This window comes from Meriones unguiculatus, chromosome X (assembly GCF_030254825.1).
Source record: "Meriones unguiculatus strain TT.TT164.6M chromosome X, Bangor_MerUng_6.1, whole genome shotgun sequence".
Classification (NCBI taxonomy): Eukaryota; Metazoa; Chordata; class Mammalia; order Rodentia; family Muridae; genus Meriones; species Meriones unguiculatus.
In genome coordinates this window covers 132578753-132599047 of record NC_083369.1, presented here as the reverse complement: position 1 = coordinate 132599047, position 20295 = coordinate 132578753, and the positions used below count along the sequence as shown (strand labels likewise).

Sequence of the window (20295 nt, the reverse complement as noted above, 5' to 3'; positions counted from 1 at the left end):
GAGCTGAAATCAATGAATTAGAAACAAAGAAAACAATTCAAAGAATCAATGAGACCAAGAGCTGGTTCCTTGAGAAAATCAACAAGGTAGACAAATCCTTAGCCAAACTAACAAAAAGGCAGAGAGAAACTGTCCAAATCAGCAAAGTCAGATACCTAAAGGGGGGCATAACAACAGACACTGTAGAAATCGAGACAGTTATTAGGTCTTGCTACAAAAGTCTATATGCCAAAAAAATTGAAAATGTAAATGAAATGGGTAATTTTCTTGATAAATTCCTTTAACCAAAATTAATCAAGATCAGGTAAATACATTAAGTAGTCCTATATTGCCTAAGAGAATAAAAGCAGTCATCAAAAGTCTCCCTTCAAAAAAAAAAAAAAAAAAAAATCCCAGGGCCAAATTGTTTCAGCACAGAATTCTACCAGACCTTCAAAGAAAAGCTAACTCCAATTCTCTTCAAATTATTCCACAAAATAGAAATAGAAGGAATAATGCCAAACTCATTCTAGAAGGCCACAGTCACCTTGGTACCTAAACCACACAAACTCCCAACAACAACAACAACAAAAGTACTTCAGATCTATCTCTCTTATGAATATTGATGCAAAAAACTTAATAAAAAATACTTGCAAACCAAATTTAAGAACACATCAAATATATCATCCACCATAACCAGGCTTCATCCCAGGCATGCAGGGGTGGTTCAATATACAAAAATCCATCAATGCAATCCACCATATAAACAAACTGAAGGAGAAAAACCACATGATCATCTCCTTATATGCCAAAAAACCCATTTGACAAAATCCAACACCCATTCATGTATAAAGTCTTGGAAAGATCAGGGATAAAAGGCACTTACCTAAAAATGGTAAAGACAATATAGAGCAAGCCTATAGCCAACATCAAGCTAAACGGAGAGAAACTTAAATCTATCTCACTGAAATCAGGGACAAGACAAGGCTGCCCATTCTCTACATATCTCTTCAACATAGTACTTGAAGACTCATTGAGTGCAATAAGACAATTAAATGAGATTAAGAGGATACAAATCGTAAAAGAAGAAGTTAAAATATCACTATTTGTAGATAACATGATAGTATACATGAGTGACCCCCAAAATTCAATCACAGAACTCCTTCAGTTGATAAACACCTTCAGCAAAGTGGCTGTATAGAAAATTAACTAAAAAAAAAAAATCAGTAGCCGTCCTGTATACAAAAGGATAAAAGGTGTGAGAATGATTAGGGAACCATCACTCTTCACAATAGAAACTAATAACATAAAGAACCTTGGTGTGACTCTAACGGAGTAAGTGAAAGACGTGTTTGAAAAAAAAAAAAAAACTCTAAGTCTCTGAAGAAAGAAATTGAAGAAGATATCAGAAGTTGGAAAGATCTCCCATGCTCATAGATAGGTAGGATTAACATAGTGAAAATGGTCATCCTAACAAAAGCAATCTACAGATTTAATGCAATTCCCATTAAAATACCAACACAATTCTTTACAGAACTAGAGAGAGCAATTCTCAATTTCATATGGAAAAACACAAAACCCAGAATTGGTAAAACAATCCCATACAACAACAAATTGTCTGGAGGTATCTCCATCTTTGATCTCAAGGTGTACTACAGACCAATAGTAAAAATACCTACATGGTACTGGCATAGAAACAGAATGATGATGGAACAATAGAATCAAACAGAAGGCCCAGAAATAAACCCACACACCCATACATATTTGATTTTTTGACAAAGAAGCCAAAAGCGTACAATGGAAAAAAGATTGCATCTTCAACAAATGGTGCTGGTCTAACTGGATGTCTACATGTACAAACATGCAAATAGATCCATATTTATCACCCTGCACAAAACTAAACTCCAAGTGGATCAAGACCTCAACATAAAATGAAACACACTAAATCTGTTAGAATAGAAATTGGAGAAGAGCCTTAAACTCATTGACAAAGGCGACAAATTTCTGAACAGAACACCAACAGCACAGGCTCTAAGATCAGCAATCAATAAATGGGACCTCATGAAAGTGAAAAGCTTCTGTAAAGCAAAGGACACTGTTATCAGAACAAAACGCCAGCCTACAAACTGGGAAAGGATCTTCACCAAACCGGTATCTCACAGAGAGTTAATATGAAAGATATATAAAGAACTTAAGAAGTTAAAAAGCAAAAAATATCTAGTAATCCAAATAAAAATGGGGTATAGAGCTAAACAGTGAATTTTCAGTAGACGAATATCAAGTGGCAGAGAAACACTTAAAGAAATACTCAGTGTCCTTAGTCTTCAGGGAATTGCAAATCAAATCCCCCCCCCCCCGAGAATTCACCTTACACTCATAAGAATGGCTTAGATCAAAAACTCAAGTGACAACACATGTTGGAGAAGATGTTGAGAATGAGGAACCCTCCTACATTCTTGGTGAGAATGTAAACTTGTACAACCACTTTGAAAATCATCCTGGTGCCTTCTCAGACAATTAGGAATAGTATTTTCTGAAGATATAGCTATACCACTCCAATATATCCATATATCGGAAATAGGCTCAACTATACAACAAGGACAATTACTCAAATATGTTCTTAGCAACTCTATTCATAATAGCCAGAATTTGGAATCAACCCAGATGTCCCTCAACTGAGGAATGGATGCAGAAATTGTGATACATTTTCACAATGGAATACTACTCAGAAAAAAAAAAAAAAAAAAAAAAAAAAAAAAAAAAAAAAAAAAAAACAAGGAAAACATGAAATTTGAAGGCAAATGGTGGGAACTAGAAAAGGTCATCCTGAATGAGGTATCCCAGAAGGAGAAAGACACACATGGTATATAGTCATTTATAAGTTGACATTAGACATATAATATAGGATAAACATAAAAAAATCTGTACCCCTAAAAAAGCTAAGCAATAATGAGGACCCTGGGTAAGATAATCAATCTTCCTTTAGAAAGAAAAATGGGATGGAAATCAGAATAGGGAGAAAACAGAAACAAGAGAGGAGCCTACCACACAGGGCCTCTGAAATACTCTACCCTGCAGGGTATCAAAGCAGATGCTGAGATTCACAGCCAAACTTTGGGCAGAGTGCAGGGAATCATATGAAAGAAGAGGGAGATGAAAGACCTGAAGAGGGCAGGAGCTCCACAAGGAAAGGAACAGAATCAAAAAAATCTTGGCCTAGGTGTCTTTCTGAGACGTATACTCCAGCCAAGGGCCATGCATGGAGACAACCTAGAACCCTTGCACAGATGTAGCCCATTGCAGCTCAGTTTCCAAGTAGGTTTCCTAGTATGGGAGTCAGGGACTCTCTCTGACATGAACTCAGTGGCTGGCTCTTTGATTACCTCCTCCTGACTTGAGAGCAGCCTTACCAGGACACAGACGAAGACAATGCAGCTAATCCTGATGAGAACTGATAGGCTAGGGTCAAGTGGAAGGGGAGGAGGACCTCCCCTATTATTGGACTGGAGGAGGGGAATGGGAGCAGAAGAGGGAGGGAGGGTGGAATTGGGAGGGGTCAATGAAGTGGGCGTCAGCTGGGATATAAAGTGAATAAATTGTAATTAATAAAAAATAAATTTAAAAGAAAACACTGAAAACAATGTGTTTTTCTCACTGTAGATATTCCTTTGTCTCTCTTCCAAATTTTCTCAATAAACTTTTATCTTTAAGTCAGTATAACCCACAGAGCAATCTGAACAAACCTACAGATTGTAAGAGTAAAAATATTACTACATTTTAGAATGGATGAGCATCACACTTGAGAAGAACTGATATTATTTGAAGTTTTTGCCTACTTTTTTCACTTGAATTTGTAGAAATTAGCTTTCCAAATTATGTTCAAAGCAGTCTTTTTTGTTGTAGTGGATCAAATCTATCTAGTATTTATTGAACAACTATTTAATAAAAAGCTTTCTTTGTGTCTGGTACCTAACATAGATCTGTGATTTAGCCAGATGCATAAGTTTATATTGCCATGCAGGGGCCAGCAAGTTAAAGCCCACAGACCAAATCTGACCTAGAAACAAAGATTTATTGGAATACAGCTACTTGCACTTATTTTTTCCTTTTCAGATGCTTTCACACTAGGCTGGAAGAGTTCAGTTGTTGTAACAAAGACCTTGAAGTCTTGCAAACCTCAAATATTTACTAACTGGGATTTTACAAGGAAAACCTGACAGCCCAACTCTGGTAGAAGGACTAGCTCAAGAAAAACAGCCCAAAAATTGAACTACAAACCGTGAATTTTAGGGGACAACAATGTTTTTAAAAGTGTTTTGTAAAGTTTATATTCCCACCAGCAGTGGAGGAGGGTTCCCCTTTCTCCACAAACTCTCCAGCATGTATTGTCACTTGAGTTTTTCATCTTGGCCATTCTGATGGGTGTAAGGTGAAATCTCAGGGTCATTTTGATTTGCAGTTCCCTAATGGCTATTGACGTCGAGCATTTCTTTAAGTGTTTCTCTGCCATTTGATATTCCTCTACAGAGAATTCTCTGTTTAGCTCTGTTCTCCACTTTTTTAATTGGATTACTTGGTTTGCTGTTTTTCAGCTTCTTTAGTTCTTTATATATTCTGGATATTAGCCCTCTGTCAGATATAGGGTTGGTGAAGATCCTTTCCCAATCTGTAGGTTGTCGTTTTGTTCTGAGGATAGTGTCCTTTGCTTTACAGAAGCTTTTCAGTTTCATGAGGTCCCATTTATTGATTGTTGCTCTTAGAGCCTGTGCTGTTGGTGTTCTGTTCAGGAAGTTGTCTCCTGTACCAATGAGTTCTAGGTTATTCCCCACTTTTTCTTCTAACCAATTTAATGTGTCGGTTTTATGTTGAGGTCTTTGATCCACTTGGACTTTAGTTTTGTGCAAGGTGATAAGTATGGATCTATTGTCATTTTTCTACATGTAGACATCCAGTTAGACCAGCACCATTTGTTGAACATGCTATCTTTTTCCATTGTATGGTTTTGGCATCTTTGTCAAAGATCAGGTTTCCACTCTGGAAATCAATCTGGCGCTTTCTCAGACAACTAGGAATAGCGCTTCTTCAAGATCCAGCTATACCACTCCTAGGCATATATCCAAAAAAGGCTCAAATACACAATAAGGGCATTTGCTCAACCATGTTTGTAGCAGCTTTATTTGTAATAGCCAGAAGCTGGAAACAGCCCAGATGCTGAAGAATGGATGCAGAAACTGTGGTACATCTACACAATGGAACATTACTCAGCAATGAAAAATAAGGAAATCATGAAATTCACAGGTAAATGGCGGGACCTGGAAAGGATCATCCTGAGTTAGCCATCCCAGAAGCAGAAAGACACACACGGTATATACTCACTCATATAGACATATAATATAGGATAAGCCTACTAAAATCTGTACATCTAAAGAAACCAATCAAGAGAGAGGACCCTGACTAAAATGCTCAATCCCCATCCCGGAAGGCAAAGAGGATGGACACCAGAAGAAGAAAAAAACAGGAAACAAGTTAGGAACCTGCCACAGAGGGCCTCTGAAAGGCTCTGCCCTGCAGATTATCAAAGCAGACGCTGAGACTTATGGCCAACTGTTGGGCAGAGTGCATGGAATCTTATGTAAGAAGTGGGAAATAGTAAGATCTGGAGAGGACAGGAACTCCACAAGGAGAGCAACAGAACCAGAAAATTTGAACACAGGGGTCTTCCCGGAGACTCATACTCCAACCAAGTAGCATGCATAGATATAACCTAGAACCCCTGCACAGATGTAGCCCATGGCAGTTTAGTGTCCAAGTGGGTTACATAGTAATGGGAAGAGGGACTGCCTCTGACATAAACTGATTGGCCTGCTCTTTGATCACCTACCCCTGAGGGGGAAGCAGCCTTACCAGGCCACAGAAGATGACAGTGCAGCCACTCCTGATGAGATCTGATAGACTAAGATCAGAAGGAAGGAGAGGGGAACCTCCCCTATCAATGGACGTGGGGAGGAGCATGCGTGAACAAGAGGGAGGAAAGGTGGGATTGGGACGGGAGAAGGGAGGAGCTTATGGGGGGATACAAAGTGAATAAAGTATAATTAATAAAAAAAAAGTGTTTCGTAATGTAGCTCATGTTGACCTTAAACTTTGATCCTCCTGCCTCAGCCTCCTGAGAGTTGGGATTTTAGGTAGGCACAATCACACCTAGGTTTTTATTTTGAGAGAAAGCTACTTCAACATAGAGTGTAGAAGAAGGAAAGTACTATTTTAACACATGGATCTAGAGACTTCCTTAGAACACTGGAGACAAGATAAACCTTATGAAAAACTGAGAGGAGAGAATATCTCAGAAAGCAAAATATCCCAAAGTGATAGGTAGAGTAGAAAAAGGCTTTGAAAGAATTCTCTTCAGGCTATTTATCATTTATTCATGCATTCATTTCTTTATCCAGAAAACTTTATCTGCTCCTCATCCTTTTCATCTCCTCCAAACTTTTACAGTGCTGGGAAAAGAACCTAGCTTTGAGCATGTTATCCAAGTTTCCTACTTCAGGTAAGGCTGAATGAGGATCACTTTACTATTTTCTGCTTCTATGATTATAGTGCCATTGAATATTCATTTGCTGCCCTCAAATAAATTCCAGACCATTAGGAGGAGCCAGAGATAACAATTCCCAAGTATAACATGTTGGAGGATGTTTTGTGCACTGTGTATTCAAGTGCTCTTTTCTGTTCACAAAGATCTAATTTCAATCAGGACATCGGTATTGTCATTATTATTGAAGCATCTTTTTTCTCAATGTTGTGTAAAAATTGTTCTCCATCACCTCTGATTGATGAATAAAGAGCTGAACAGCCTGTAGCTGGGAAGGAGGTCAAGGCAGGATTTCTGATCTCAGTGAGAGGATCCCAGGTAGAAGGAGAGTGTGCCTCCAGGACACAGATATAGCAGAAGTAGCCAGGGCAAGATTAAGATGTTAGGTAATGGGCCACATGGTGGGGATGTAGGCCAGCATGAATGGTTTAGAGTAGCTCAATATCTGCCCAGCTATAGTGCTTGAAGCTTATTAATAAATATAATAGGTTCCATATCATTATTTGGGAGCTAGAGTGTGTAGCATTTAGAGTGTGTTGCTTTTCAATCTTAATATTTATTTATAGCTACTTTATGTGTGCATTCTTCATGTTTTTTTTTTTTTTTCCTAACTCTATCCTAACAATGTCTTCAGTGTCTTAGCTCAGCTTCTCCTGGGTCAACTGTCATCAACTGTCTTCTCTTCTCAATTCACTTTCAACTGTCTCCTATCTTCACTCTGCTAAATCTCTTTTGTTCTTTAGCCTTTCTCAATCTTTTTTCTTTCTGTATCATTTGTCTTCTCTGACCCTATTTTTCTGTCTCCTGGAAACTACTCTTGCCCATTCCTCCTCCTCTTCTTTCTCTTTCTCCTCTTCATCCTCCTCCCTCTCATCTCTCAGCCTCTGTTGGCTTTTTATATGCTCTTCTGTTCCCAGAAGTCCAAGAGCCAACTGACACTGAAAGGCATAGGGTCATTTAAAGAGCTAGGCACATAGGATATTTCATACTACAATAGTTGGCATAGAAAACTCTTAATTTTACAATAACAGGTTGAAAGCCGTATGATCCATGGGGAACAAAGGAAACAAATGGCGGACAGAAAAACCTGAAGAAGCACAGTGAAAAGGAGAGAATGGCATCTCAATCCGAGGGAATAGCAAAAAAAGTCATAGAAGGATAATAAAAGTGGTATTTAGAAAAATTGTCCCTCCCTGGGTACTTTCAAGAGTAGAAGCTAGGAGGGAGAACAGTAACAAGGCGAAAAGAGCTTTGAGTAGGAAATCATGATCATGTCAGAATGCTGTACAATATCTTCAATATAGCTTTGTATAAGAAATTACACAGCATCATTAGAAATCCCAAAGACTGCAACCAACCATTTGACTATAGTCCAGTGGACAATGAAATGAAAAAATAAAAATAATAAACCAAAATGTTTCGCCACATTATAGGAGACAGAGGTGAAATATTTCAGAAGGTAAAGCTAATAGGCTTCTTTTCTCAAATGCACACGTTATGAATTGTTTACAATCAGTCATTTTAAGAATAAACTTGAAAGGATCATGGGATTTATGCAGAAGCTAAACTGGCATTTTTTTTCCACTTATACTTCCAGCTTTAGAAAACAAGATGCAGGGAATCAAGAATCTCTTAGGGTTTATATAAAGTAACATCCAGAATAGGTTCCATTAATTCGTGATCAAATTTATCCTTCACAGGCTCAATTCCATTTGCCAATATCAGTACTGAAAACCATTTTCGCAATTAGTCTTTTATCAACAGCTAGTTCATCCACCCAGAGACATTTTTGCTATCATTATAGACGATGAATTTGGAGCCTGGGAAATGCATATTGACTGTCACTTGTGAATCTAATTGTAGGATCTAAAAGGGCAAGATGTTTGTCAGTTTCCCTAAAGCTGCAAAATCCCTACAGCTAGGCTGATAATCAATTATACTAATTGAGTTCAGTTCAATGTGTTTAAGAGATGACTTTTATGTTAATGGCACTTGAATGTGTAGGAGGCAATAATAATCTAATCACGTCTTTCGGTTCATTGAGATGCTGAGCAGAGCTGTTATCTCTTAACCTCATCTCACACTATCAGCTTTAGAGATGCACAGTTTAGAAGTGTTGGGGTACCCTAGTGTATGGCGATTCAGAATGCAACATAGTTCAAATTGAAGGACATTGGAAGGGCCTCAAAACCATAGTGTCCTTCTGCCCTTGTTCTTTCTTCAACCTCCACCTCTATATATGTCACAGAAACTGGAATTCGTCTTCCTAAAGCTAGCATAAAATCTAAAAATACTACACTAAACTTTTGTAACCTTTCTGTGTAAGAGATGGCTATAAAGAACTTCTATTAGGAGGTACGGTGACAGCTCAGTGGTTGAGAGCACTTGTTACTCTTGCAGCGGATCAAGGTTCAGTTCCCAGCACCTACATGGTGCTTTTCAACTGTGGAGTTAGGGACAGATCTAATGACTCTTCTGATCTCCATGGACTCCTGCCCTCATGTGGTGCAAATAGCATGCATCCAGGTGAACCACTCATACACGTAAAGTAAAATTAAATAGATATAAGAAAAAGACTAAAGAAATTCTCCAAGTTGTCTAGTCTGACAGTGGGTCATAAGAACCTCATTCCACAAGAAGCCCTACTCTAATCCTGGTGTAAGGGATGCTACACAGAGAGACCAAGGAGAATTGGTACACATAAGCCTTGTTGAGTTGTTTCACTTCATCCACTGCATTAGATAACACCCCTGTGCTTGGTCACACTTCCACAGGGCTGTCTATGAGTCATTAAACCTTAGACAAACAATAGATCATTCTCAAGTCTTTGGTTCTTCACTTCCAAAGGTTCCTGTGGTTTCTGTGCTCTGTTTGGTAATCCTTGGCATAAAGTGTGCCATTTATTCAACTGTCAGTATAAACTGCATTCTAAGGGAGACTGTAGAGCCCTCCACACTTCTATATTAGTTTTGTTCCTAGAGGATAAACAGCATAATCATATTAGAAAAGCATTTGGCTGTAACTCCAAGCTTGTATTCTTTTTTTTTATTAATTACACTTTATCCACCCTGCATCCCCCTATATGCCCCTGCCTCCTCTCCTCCCAGTCCCACCCTTCCTCCCCCCTCATGCATGCCCCTCCCAAAGTCCACCAATAGGGAAGGCCATCCTCCCCTTCCCTCAGATCCCAGTCCACCAGATCACATCAGGAGTGGCTGCATTGTCATCCTCCATGGCCCAGTAAAGCTGCCCTCCCCTCAGGGGGAGGTGATCAAAGAGCAGGCCAACAGGACTATGCCAGAGGCAGTCCCTCCTCCCAAGCTTGTATTCTTAATAGTCATTGGCCTCTTGTCCCTTCATGACACTTGCTAAGGTGTCCAGGGTTATCAAGAGCATATTCCAAGGGCTGGGAGTGACAGTCAGTGGTGAAAATACTTAGTATGCATGAGGCAGTCCATGGATTCTATACCTAGACACACACACACACACACACACACACACACACACACACACAATCACCAATAGCAACAAAATCCAAAGCAAAGTGAAACAAACAAAACAAAACTGAATCTGCTCCAACCAACCAGCCTGAGGTACTAACAATCAAGGAAAAAAATGTGTGGAAAGAAAGGAGAGGATTTGATGATTCCAACTTCATTCAATAAAGTAATAAATATTCTTTGTTTCAGTGTGAGCAGAGAATAATCACAGAGAGTAGATAGGTCAGAATTTTTCACTTTAAGAATTTCCCACCGTCGAGCTCCATTTCAGAATAAAAACACTGCAGTAGTTCAACAATGCTGTGCTATTTTCTATACTATTTATGTCCATTCTACTTGTTTTAAAGTATTTCATTTCCTAGTTACAGTACATCTGATAGCCTAAATCATAGCCTTAAATTCGTTTTTTTTTTAGCCTTAAATTCTTATTGCTCAATCCAGCATTCTGCAGCAATTATAACTGTAAAAAATTAAATGGATTTACTTGTGTTTATTTTACATGCATGGGTGTTTTGCCTGAATGTATGTCTGTGTACCATGTGTATGCAGTACTCTTGGAGGCCACAGTGCGGGTCATATGCCCGGGAACTGGAGTTACAGATGGGTGTTGTGAGAAAATCTGGGCCCTCTGCAGGAGCAGTAACTACTCTTAACTGCTGAGCCATTTCTCTAGCCCCACAATCAATTTTTCATAGGCATTTTGGAGGTTTCTGTGCAGAATTCAGTGAGCCATTTTGAAAAATACTAGTCCAATGGAAAACATCCAGGCAACTCGGCAGTTGAAACAGATGATCAGTGTCCACATATATTGCAATTTTCAGTTTTTCTCACTATATAGCTGGCTACAGTGCTGGCCTTTGTTGTATTGTTTTAATTTCCCGGGAAATTTCAGGAGAATCAGAATTAACATTAAGAAGTCTTTGCAGGGCAGCAACAGCAAGTTCTTTTGATAAACAACTTGATGAATTCACATTTGCCATTACATTAGCATGCATCAAGCCCGCTGGAAAGCATATAGATTAGAGATTAAAGGCCCATTTTTCACAGTTCTTACGCTGCTCTGTTCAGAGCTGATGATGCACACACAAAGAAGACAGCTCCCCATTGTCTAAATTTACTTTGCTGTGCCTAACCTTTCACAGACTAGGGCTGAGACCTGAGACAATTTCTTCCTGAATATCCTGAAATCCAGACCAATATAACTGTTTTTTAAATGGACTCTTAAATATAACAATTTGTGTTTTGGTTTACTAAGAGACCTTTAAGAAGAATTTTACTCCATTTTTTATTCTTAGATTCACTTGGAAAAGCTCAAAATAGTTCAGACTTTCAGAGGCCGTGAATGCTTAATAGCATATTGAAAATTTTGAAGCACTCAGTTATTTTAGAAGAATAATTAACATGTGTCACAAGTCCATTTTACCCTATGCAGATTTCTTATGAGCATAATTGATGTTCAACAAAATATGGAACATAGGCATTTTCCCATGACATATATTTAACAATTTTATGGATGTCTAATTAGCTTGTCAAAATAGTACTCATTTAATTCAATTTAAGGGCTGAAAACTACTTTCAACTTTTGTTGGTATGACACTTATTTTCTGGGCTATATAATCCATGGGAGAAACAAATTAAAGATTCAGTATAAAAATGTGGAGTGATTTTGCCCCTTCCATCTTCACTCCTATATCTCTTGTTCTGCAGATGGAATTCAAGGGACCTAGGGCCTTGTGCAGTTTAGGCAGGTGCTCCACCACTCAGTTATATTTACAGTCTCTTCCTCATCAATTAAAAAATATTACAATTTTATTCCTATCACCTCTCCATTTTAATCAACCATTTACCTTTATTGAGGTTGGGGTATAGTTTAATCTGTGTTAGACTCTGAGTTCTGTCTTCAGTACAACAACAACAACAATGACAACAATGGCAATAATAAATAGTCATTTTATGTAATCTTAAGATTATATTTGCCTAACCATACACTGAGCTAGGGCCTTTATTCAGGACTCATTGGTTTAATGAGCACCTTCTATGAACAGTCACTGAGCCCAGCAAGATGTGCTATTTTTATATGCATTTCATCTTCACAATGAATCTACTGAGTAGGTATCTTTGTTGTCATTCATAATAGAAAGCACTGAAGAATGGAGTAACTGGACACTGAACAGCTTTATATGACAGTGAAAGGAGTCCCCACAAACCACTACATGATCAGACAAGATACTCTTTCAAAAAAAATGGGTAAACAACACAGTTTAGTTGGTAGAGAGATGGTGTAGTGTGCATGAATTTGATCACCAGCACTGCATATGCTGGGTGTGGGTAATCCCTACCTGTAATCCCAGCACTTGGAGGTGAGGGCTGGACGATCAGGGGTTTAACGTCAGTTATCATATAAGTTTCAGGGCAGCCTGCGCTGCTTGAGATCTGGTCTCAAAACAAGGTAGGGGAAGATAGCGCATCAGTTAGTATCATAAACTGCTCCTGCAGAGGACCTGAGTTGATTCCCTGATCCCACATTGGACAGCTCAGAATTGCAGGTAACTTTAGCTCCAGGGGATATCATACCCTCTCTGTCCTCTACAATCCCTACAGTTTATATATACATACATACTAACACACACACAAAATAAATAAATTAATTAATAAATAGATATTTTTAAAAGAAAACAAGTGTTCAGAAACAAAGCATAAAATAATCAAATAAGGAAAAAGAATAAATTGTTGTTTAAAACAGGAATACCTGTCTAGCGGTATGACAGTTTTGTGTAGCGTATTTGAAAACCTTAGTTTCATTTCCAGCACAGTAAAAATAAAGTAAAATAAAGTGACAAATAAAGTATGCTTTGCTGAGTAGCTTTTTTCAAAGCAACATCACATATATTCTACATACAAAGTTATATGGTTTTTGTAAAACAATTAATCTCTGAAACAACTAGAAGGAAATATTATATATATATTAAATTACAAACAATCATTCTAGAAATTAAGTACTTAATTTCATTACTAAATTCACTAGAAAGATTGAAGAAAAAGACTTAAAAATCTTCCAAGAAGTCAATCCAAAAAGAAAAGTGTGGAAATATGAGAAAAAGGAAAGGAAAATTGGTTAATCATTTCAAAAGATTCAATATATGGTTCACAAGAATATCTAAAATAGAAAGAAAAATAATAAGCAATAAGGGAAGGAGTACTTTTTTAATGACTCTAACATATCTAAGCTGAATGATTTGACAATCACACTTAAGAACCCTGAGACTGACAACAAAGTCACCTTCACAGTTGGATGCCTCACAGAGAACTTTTAGTTCCCCATGGATAAAGAAATTATCTTGAAAGGTTTAAAGAGAAAAGGATAAAGAGATTACCCTTAAAGGTATAAGTAGAAAAGATGTATCATCAAGGACAGAGGAGAGAGAATCCCATCATTATATGACTTCAGACCTTGGATTTCCATATACAATGCAGATTGCCTAAAAACTGCTAGAAAAGCGGGCAAAGTAGTCCATGCCTATATTCATAGCACCCAAGAGCCTGAGTTGGAAAGGACTGAGAGTTTGAGACCAGTCTGGGCTATATGGTATATACCTTATCTCAAGAGCTTAAAAATTAAACATACAGCGGCTGGCGAGATGGCTCAGTGGTTAAAAGCACTGTCTGCTCTTCCAAAGGACCTGGGTTCAATTACCAGCACCCACATGGCAGCTCACAACTATCTGTGCCGCCAATTCCAAGGGATCTGACATCTTCACACATAAAATAAAATTAAATAAATTATTAAAAAATTATAATAAAACATATAAGCAAACAAAATCAACTTAGATAGAGCATTCATTTTAACATCTAATTCTATGTGAAGAGGGCAGAATAAAGACATTTCTAGATATATAGTAACTTGGAGAGCTTATGGCTTGACATGTCTTTTTGAAGTGAGTTACTGAGGAAATGCTCCAGAAAATGAAGAGATATAAACCATGGGATCAAGAAAATAAACTGACTGTCTCTGACACAAACTGATTGGCCCGCTCTTTAATTACCTCCCCCTGAGGGGGAAGCAGCATTACCAGGCCACAGAAGAAAACAACTCAGCCACTCCTGATGAGACCTAATTGACTAGGATCAGAAGGAAGGAAAAGAGGTCCTCTCCTATCAGTGGACTTGGGGAGGGGCATGCATGCAGAGGATGGAGGAAGAGAGGGATTGAGAGGGGAGGAGGGAGGGAACCAAGGGGGGATACAAAGTGAGTAAAGTGTAATTAAGAAAGAAAAAAAAAGAAAGCAGTAAGACATCATAGCATCTTGGTGTAAATTGCTATTTGTCTGCTAAGGTTTGATTGCAGGATTAAGCTTGGCAATATTAAAAAATAAGGATATACAGAAACGGTAATAACTGATAACACAGAGTTACTTATTAGGCCTCGCAAATTATGTATTTTCTATGCATTTATGAACCTGAAGAATAAAAGTGAGTGTTTGCATGGCAAAAAAAGAAAAGAAAACAAAACAAAACAAAAATCCAGCACAAGAGAAAAAAAGCAACATCACAGGATACTAGTTTAGACTGAGGAACTCATCATCTCTGCTTAGAACATGAAGAAGAATGGAGGACTGAAGTACCTGGGATAGAGGATGATTCCCAAGACTAGTTTCCACATCTGAGAAAGACATCATATTTAAGACAGGTTTAGGAACGGAATAAAAAGTAAGGGGAATTAGAAAAATAAGCAAACAAACAAATATCCCCTTTGCATTAGCAAAAATACAACCAGCCATAAAAAAACACACCACACAATGAATAATACTTACTTAGTATTAAAAAACTATCGAGTGAGTATTTAATATTTAGAGTAAACGTACTGGTAAGGCACAGGAGACTTAATGAGGTTACAGTGTGGTGGCAAATATTTCCAATCTTTGTATTACTAAAAACAATATGGAAAATAAAATTTGGGAGGGGAAAGGGTAAGAGTATATTGTCATTTTCCAAAGGGGTATTGCTAGAATCAGGATATGTTGTATTTAGGGAAGGGAAAATGAAAGAAAACTTGTAATCTATTATTCTAAATCCCACAGTAATTGGAGAGTATGGAAGCACAAAGAAGAGGAGTGAGATTACCTCTTCCTGGCCCCACTACATGAATAACTGGCCAACATGTCTACAAACAAAGACAAGGTGATGAGAAAAAAAAAACGTAATTGATTTAATTAATAAAAGCTATATATGACACTGGAGTCTTCGTAAAGGAAGACTTAGAAGATTCAGAAGAGCTTTCTCCTTTCATGCTCATGCTATTTGAAGTATGGACTGCCATGAAGACATATAAATAGATAAAAGCTCTGGACCAAATAGTGGACTACCTGAAAAAATCCTAGCACTTAGGTTCTTCTTGGTTTCTGCATAGCATTCCTCTCTCACTCTGGCATAGGAAAACATTTCTCTTAAATGAGGGTCTTCATAGGAAGGGTGAAGGGTTACTCTCTGCATGGAAATTTACACAGAACCCAAAACAGCTCCAATAAAATCCACTTGACAACTTACCACTATTAATGGTTTTGGGGTGCTAAGTCTGGTTGCTTGATTTATTGCAGTGTAAATTTTTTCATATTATTTAAACATAATGAACTATCTAGCTATTTAGCTTTTAATTTATCTTTTAGCATATTATCATTTTATTTTATATTGAAAATACTTATAAGGAAGATGGAAATGATCACACACTTAAAATGAAACCCATTATATATATATATCCAGGACTCTGCACTTTATTTTATTTTAATTGGCATATGAAGTAGCAGATTTCCTTATGGTATTTTCATAATTCTTAGTTTGAGTTGGCCGTCCTCCATCCCCACTACAGAGATAGATGATGGGCATTTAAGCTGAATAATTTTCTTGCTTTGTGAATAGAGCAGCAATAAACATGAAACATGAACATTCAAGTATCTGCAGTAGGAAAAATAGTCCTTTTATATATGCCCAAGAGTGTATGTATGTATTATGTATGTATGTATGCATGAGAAAGGGAGGTCTCACTATGTGTCTCTGGTTGAACCCACTATGTAGATGAGGCTAGCCTCAAACTTATACATAGAAACCACCTGTTTCTGCATCCAAAATGCTAGGATTAAAGGTGTGAACCACCATGCCTAGATCAAATTATTTTTATTATCCTTTCCAACCCTTTCTCTTTAAGCTTCTTTTTGCTGTTCTTTTTAGATTCCTGGCATGTGCCCATACTACTTCCCTTATAACTACACACACACACACACACACACACACACACACACACACATATATATATATGCACATTATAAGTTTATATCCACATGAGAAGGAGGGAGGGCAGGAGGGCAGGAATGAACGGGGAAGAGACAGAGCGATGGGGAAAGAGAGAGAGGGAGAATGAGGTATTTTTTCATTTTGAGCCATGATTACTTCACATAATGTGATGTTTTTCAGTTCCATCCATTTTCCTGCATTTTTCATTATTTCACCTTTTCTTTAGAGCTGAACAAAAATGCCACAGTGTTGTATGTACCACATTTTCCCTAGCTATTTATCTATTGATGGGCATTTAGTCTAGCTGAATCCATTTCCTTGGTTTGTGAATAGAGCAGCAATAAATATGAACATGCAAGTATCTCTGTGGTAGGAAACAGAGTTCTTTTGGTATGTGTCCAGGCGTGGTACAGTTGGGTCATGGAATACATGTAATATAAAAGTAGAACTGAGAATACTGGTGGTAGACTGTTATAAGCAGGAATGAATGGACAGGCAGATGGTTATGAGGTGGGCTTGGGAGAAGGTTGACTCAAAGTAAGAATATATGAAAATTCCATAAGGAAATTTGTTGCTTCGTATGCTACTTTGCAATAAAATAAAATGAAGAATACTGTGTTTTTGTTTGTTTGTTGCTAAGCAAGCTTTAACTCAATGTCATACACTGGCAGGTGACATGATGTGCACAGATGTTTGTGTGTTTGTTGCACAAGTAGGAGAGCTAGTGACAATGAAAACATTTGTTTGGGTTTGGGAGACTGAGGCTGTTTTCGGCTGACTACCATCCAGATGGACAATGTTTACAAGAGGTTGTGCATGTCAAAGGTTACGTGTAGAGAGTTGAACTTGCTTTTCAGTTTTAGAAATAGGATTATGGATGTAACATGATAGATTAGTATGCTTGGATATGTTAGGTAGAATAGAATCAGGAAAACTTATCCTAGCTCCCTTTTCTTATTTGTCTCTGTGATATTATTCTTCATAAAGAAGATACTAGGCTGAATGTGGTCGTGTATGGTTACAATCCCAGCTCTCCAGGGGCTTAGCTCTGCTCTTTTGACTTCAAAATTGACCTTTTTTACTCCCAACTAGTTAGAACATAAGGTGTGAACAGATAAGCTCAAAGCTAATAACACTAGAAAACTCTCAGATAAGTACACAGTTTGTGAGACCACCTCCTGGCAATTCAGATTCTGTGAGGCTGGCATTCTGATGGGAAAGCAAGGATTTATTTAAAATATTCATGTGTGTATGCATTTTAAAGATTTTTATTAGGATGTAGTAAGTATCCACAATAATAGGATTCAATAACACTTTCATACATGTATATAATGTATTTAGATCACATTTACTCTCTCTCATGCTTCCATATAACCTTCCTCACTCCTGCTGATATTTATTCTTCCTATTGTCAACTAGTCCCCCTTCTAATTTCATGACTTCTTTCCTTTTTGGTATTTTTGAAGTAGGAATTACTAGGACAGCAGGAGACTCATATTCTTACCCTCAGGAGATCTGAAAACACTGTTCCAGAGTCACTTTAATGAATAAATGTTGTATGATAAGGCAAGGTGTGTTTTAGGACACTGCTGCCTAAATATGCCTATACAGTAGACTACTGAAAATTTGAAAGGTGCTGATCCTGGGTCCAGTAGTAGACAGCTTAGCACTGGGATTAAAATGATTCACATTAGTCTGTAGCTAGACAGGCCATAGACCATAGAGGAGAATCTACTATGATTACTCTGCTAAGTATACATAGTATTGTTGACATTATTAGATTCATAGATTAATACACCTCTCAAACCTTTCCAAAAAAGCTCCTATTTCAGGGATATGGTGCTGAACACAGAGATTCAAGACTGGACAAGGTACACAGAATTAGAGACTATGGAATCCTCAGCCATAAATGGGACGTCTTTACCATATCCACTCCTTTAAAAACTCAGGTATTGTTGTAGAAGGGGGAGACAGGAAAGCCTGAAAGAGCCAAAGGTGATGGATGACTACAAGGAAATAATGTCTCCCAGGCACACAGAGCAGATGTACATATGAACTCCTAGCTACTATGAGAGCATGCACAAGACCAGTGCAAGCTCATGCCAGAACAAATCCCAGCATGGAGAATGGATATGAGTTCTTATCTTACGTGAGAAGGAACTGACAATTTATAGCTTCTGGGAGAAGGAAAATCAGTTTTTCTTAAGAATGTCATCCCTGATGTTTACCATGCTCCAGTGGAAGACCACATATCCAAAAACTATATGGAAAGCATAAATTAGACTTCATAGATATAAACAAACAAACAAACAAAACCAGGCTAGGGAAACACAAAATTGAGCTGGTAATGGGGGGGGGGATCTGGGAAAAGTTGAGGAAGGGTGTGAATATGACAAAACACATTCTAAAAGCACTAATAAAAGAAAAAAATCATTAGCTAATGTAAAATTAATAAATAAATATTCCACAAGAGATGTGCTCAGTGCTAAACCATGTGTTTAGCAAACATGAGTACCTTGGCCCAACTCTTAGCATAGTTAATGTGACAACAAAACTTTATTTACAAAAGACACATGACTAGATTTGGCCAGTGAACTGCAATTTCATGACATTAGATGTAGACATATACAGGAAGCCATGATAAGTCATGCTTTTCTAAATGATCATTAAGGAGATACTTAACATTATTTCCTTGTTTATTTGCACCAAGTTGGGCTCTTTTCTCTTGATTACCAAAGCCCTACCATGAGCACAAATGACCCAGGGAGATTAAACCAAGGCAATCTTTTTCCACTGTTTATATCTACAAAGGTCAGTGGATAAAATGCAGTTAAATTACAGTTTTTGTTTAATATTTTTTCAAGACCAATAAATCACTAACGAATGCATTAACATTAGCAAGTAAATATTAGAAAGGAATACTATAGAACATGAATTTCTTATGGGTTAAGTTCTTTCTCTCTCTCTTTCTCTCTCTCTCTCTCTCTCTCTCTCTCTCTCTCTCTCTCTTTCAATTTTCGGTAGCATATGACTTACAGATGGTAGGAAAAATTCCATAGGGAATGGAAGTGCAATTCAGTCCAACTTAGTACATCTGTAAAATTCAATTTAACAATACTTCATGGGTTGTTACAAAGAGTCCCAGAGATGTTCTGCCCCATGTGAATACATTTTAGATCTATTTCAAGTTGGGCTAGGAAACTTTGGCTCATCTAACTAGAAAAAAAAGGTATTAATCAAGGCTAAAAACACTTGCAAGACTCATCTGGGGCTTTAGAATTGCACACAAAAAAATGGGTCTTTTCAATAGGCACGGGTAAAGCCATTCGAAAAGCATCATGAAATATTTTAAGGCAAAAGTCTAAGTGTGATGTTGATAACTAGCACATATTCAAGATTGTGAAGAGGATAGCATATTTAAGATTCCACTTATTTTTCATTTCAAGAAATTACCTTTTTCCCTGAAATTCAAAAAAGAAAGAAGGTTCCACTTATTAACAGTTCTGTTCAATAAGTTGTCTCCTTTACCATGCATTCAAGGTTATTCTCCATTTTCTTTTCTATTAGATTTATTGTATCTGGTTATATGTTTATGTATTTGATCCACTTGGACTTGAATTTTGTGTGGAGTGATAAATATGGATCTATTTGCATTCTTCTACATGCAGCATCCAGTTAAATCAGCACCATGTGTTAAAGATGCTTTTTTTTCTTTATTGTATGGTTTTGTCTTCTTTGTTAAAAATCAGATCTCCATAGGTGTGTGGGTTTACTCCTGAGTCTTTGATTCAATTGTATTGATCAACATATCTGTTTTTATGCCAATTCCATGTGGTTTTTATTACTATTGCTGTGTGATACAACTTGAAATCAGGGGTGGTGATACCTCCAGAAGTTCTTTTTAAATTATTTATTGTTTTATTAATTACAGTTTATTCA

The 20295-nt window shown here is 37.4% G+C and overlaps 1 protein-coding gene across 11 annotated transcripts in view; it reads right to left on the bottom strand.

Annotated features, from left to right (window-relative positions):
• Frmpd4 (FERM and PDZ domain containing 4) overlaps nt 1-20295 on the bottom strand; it is a 727289-nt gene that overhangs the window by 188275 nt on the left and 518719 nt on the right. The window lies entirely within an intron of this gene.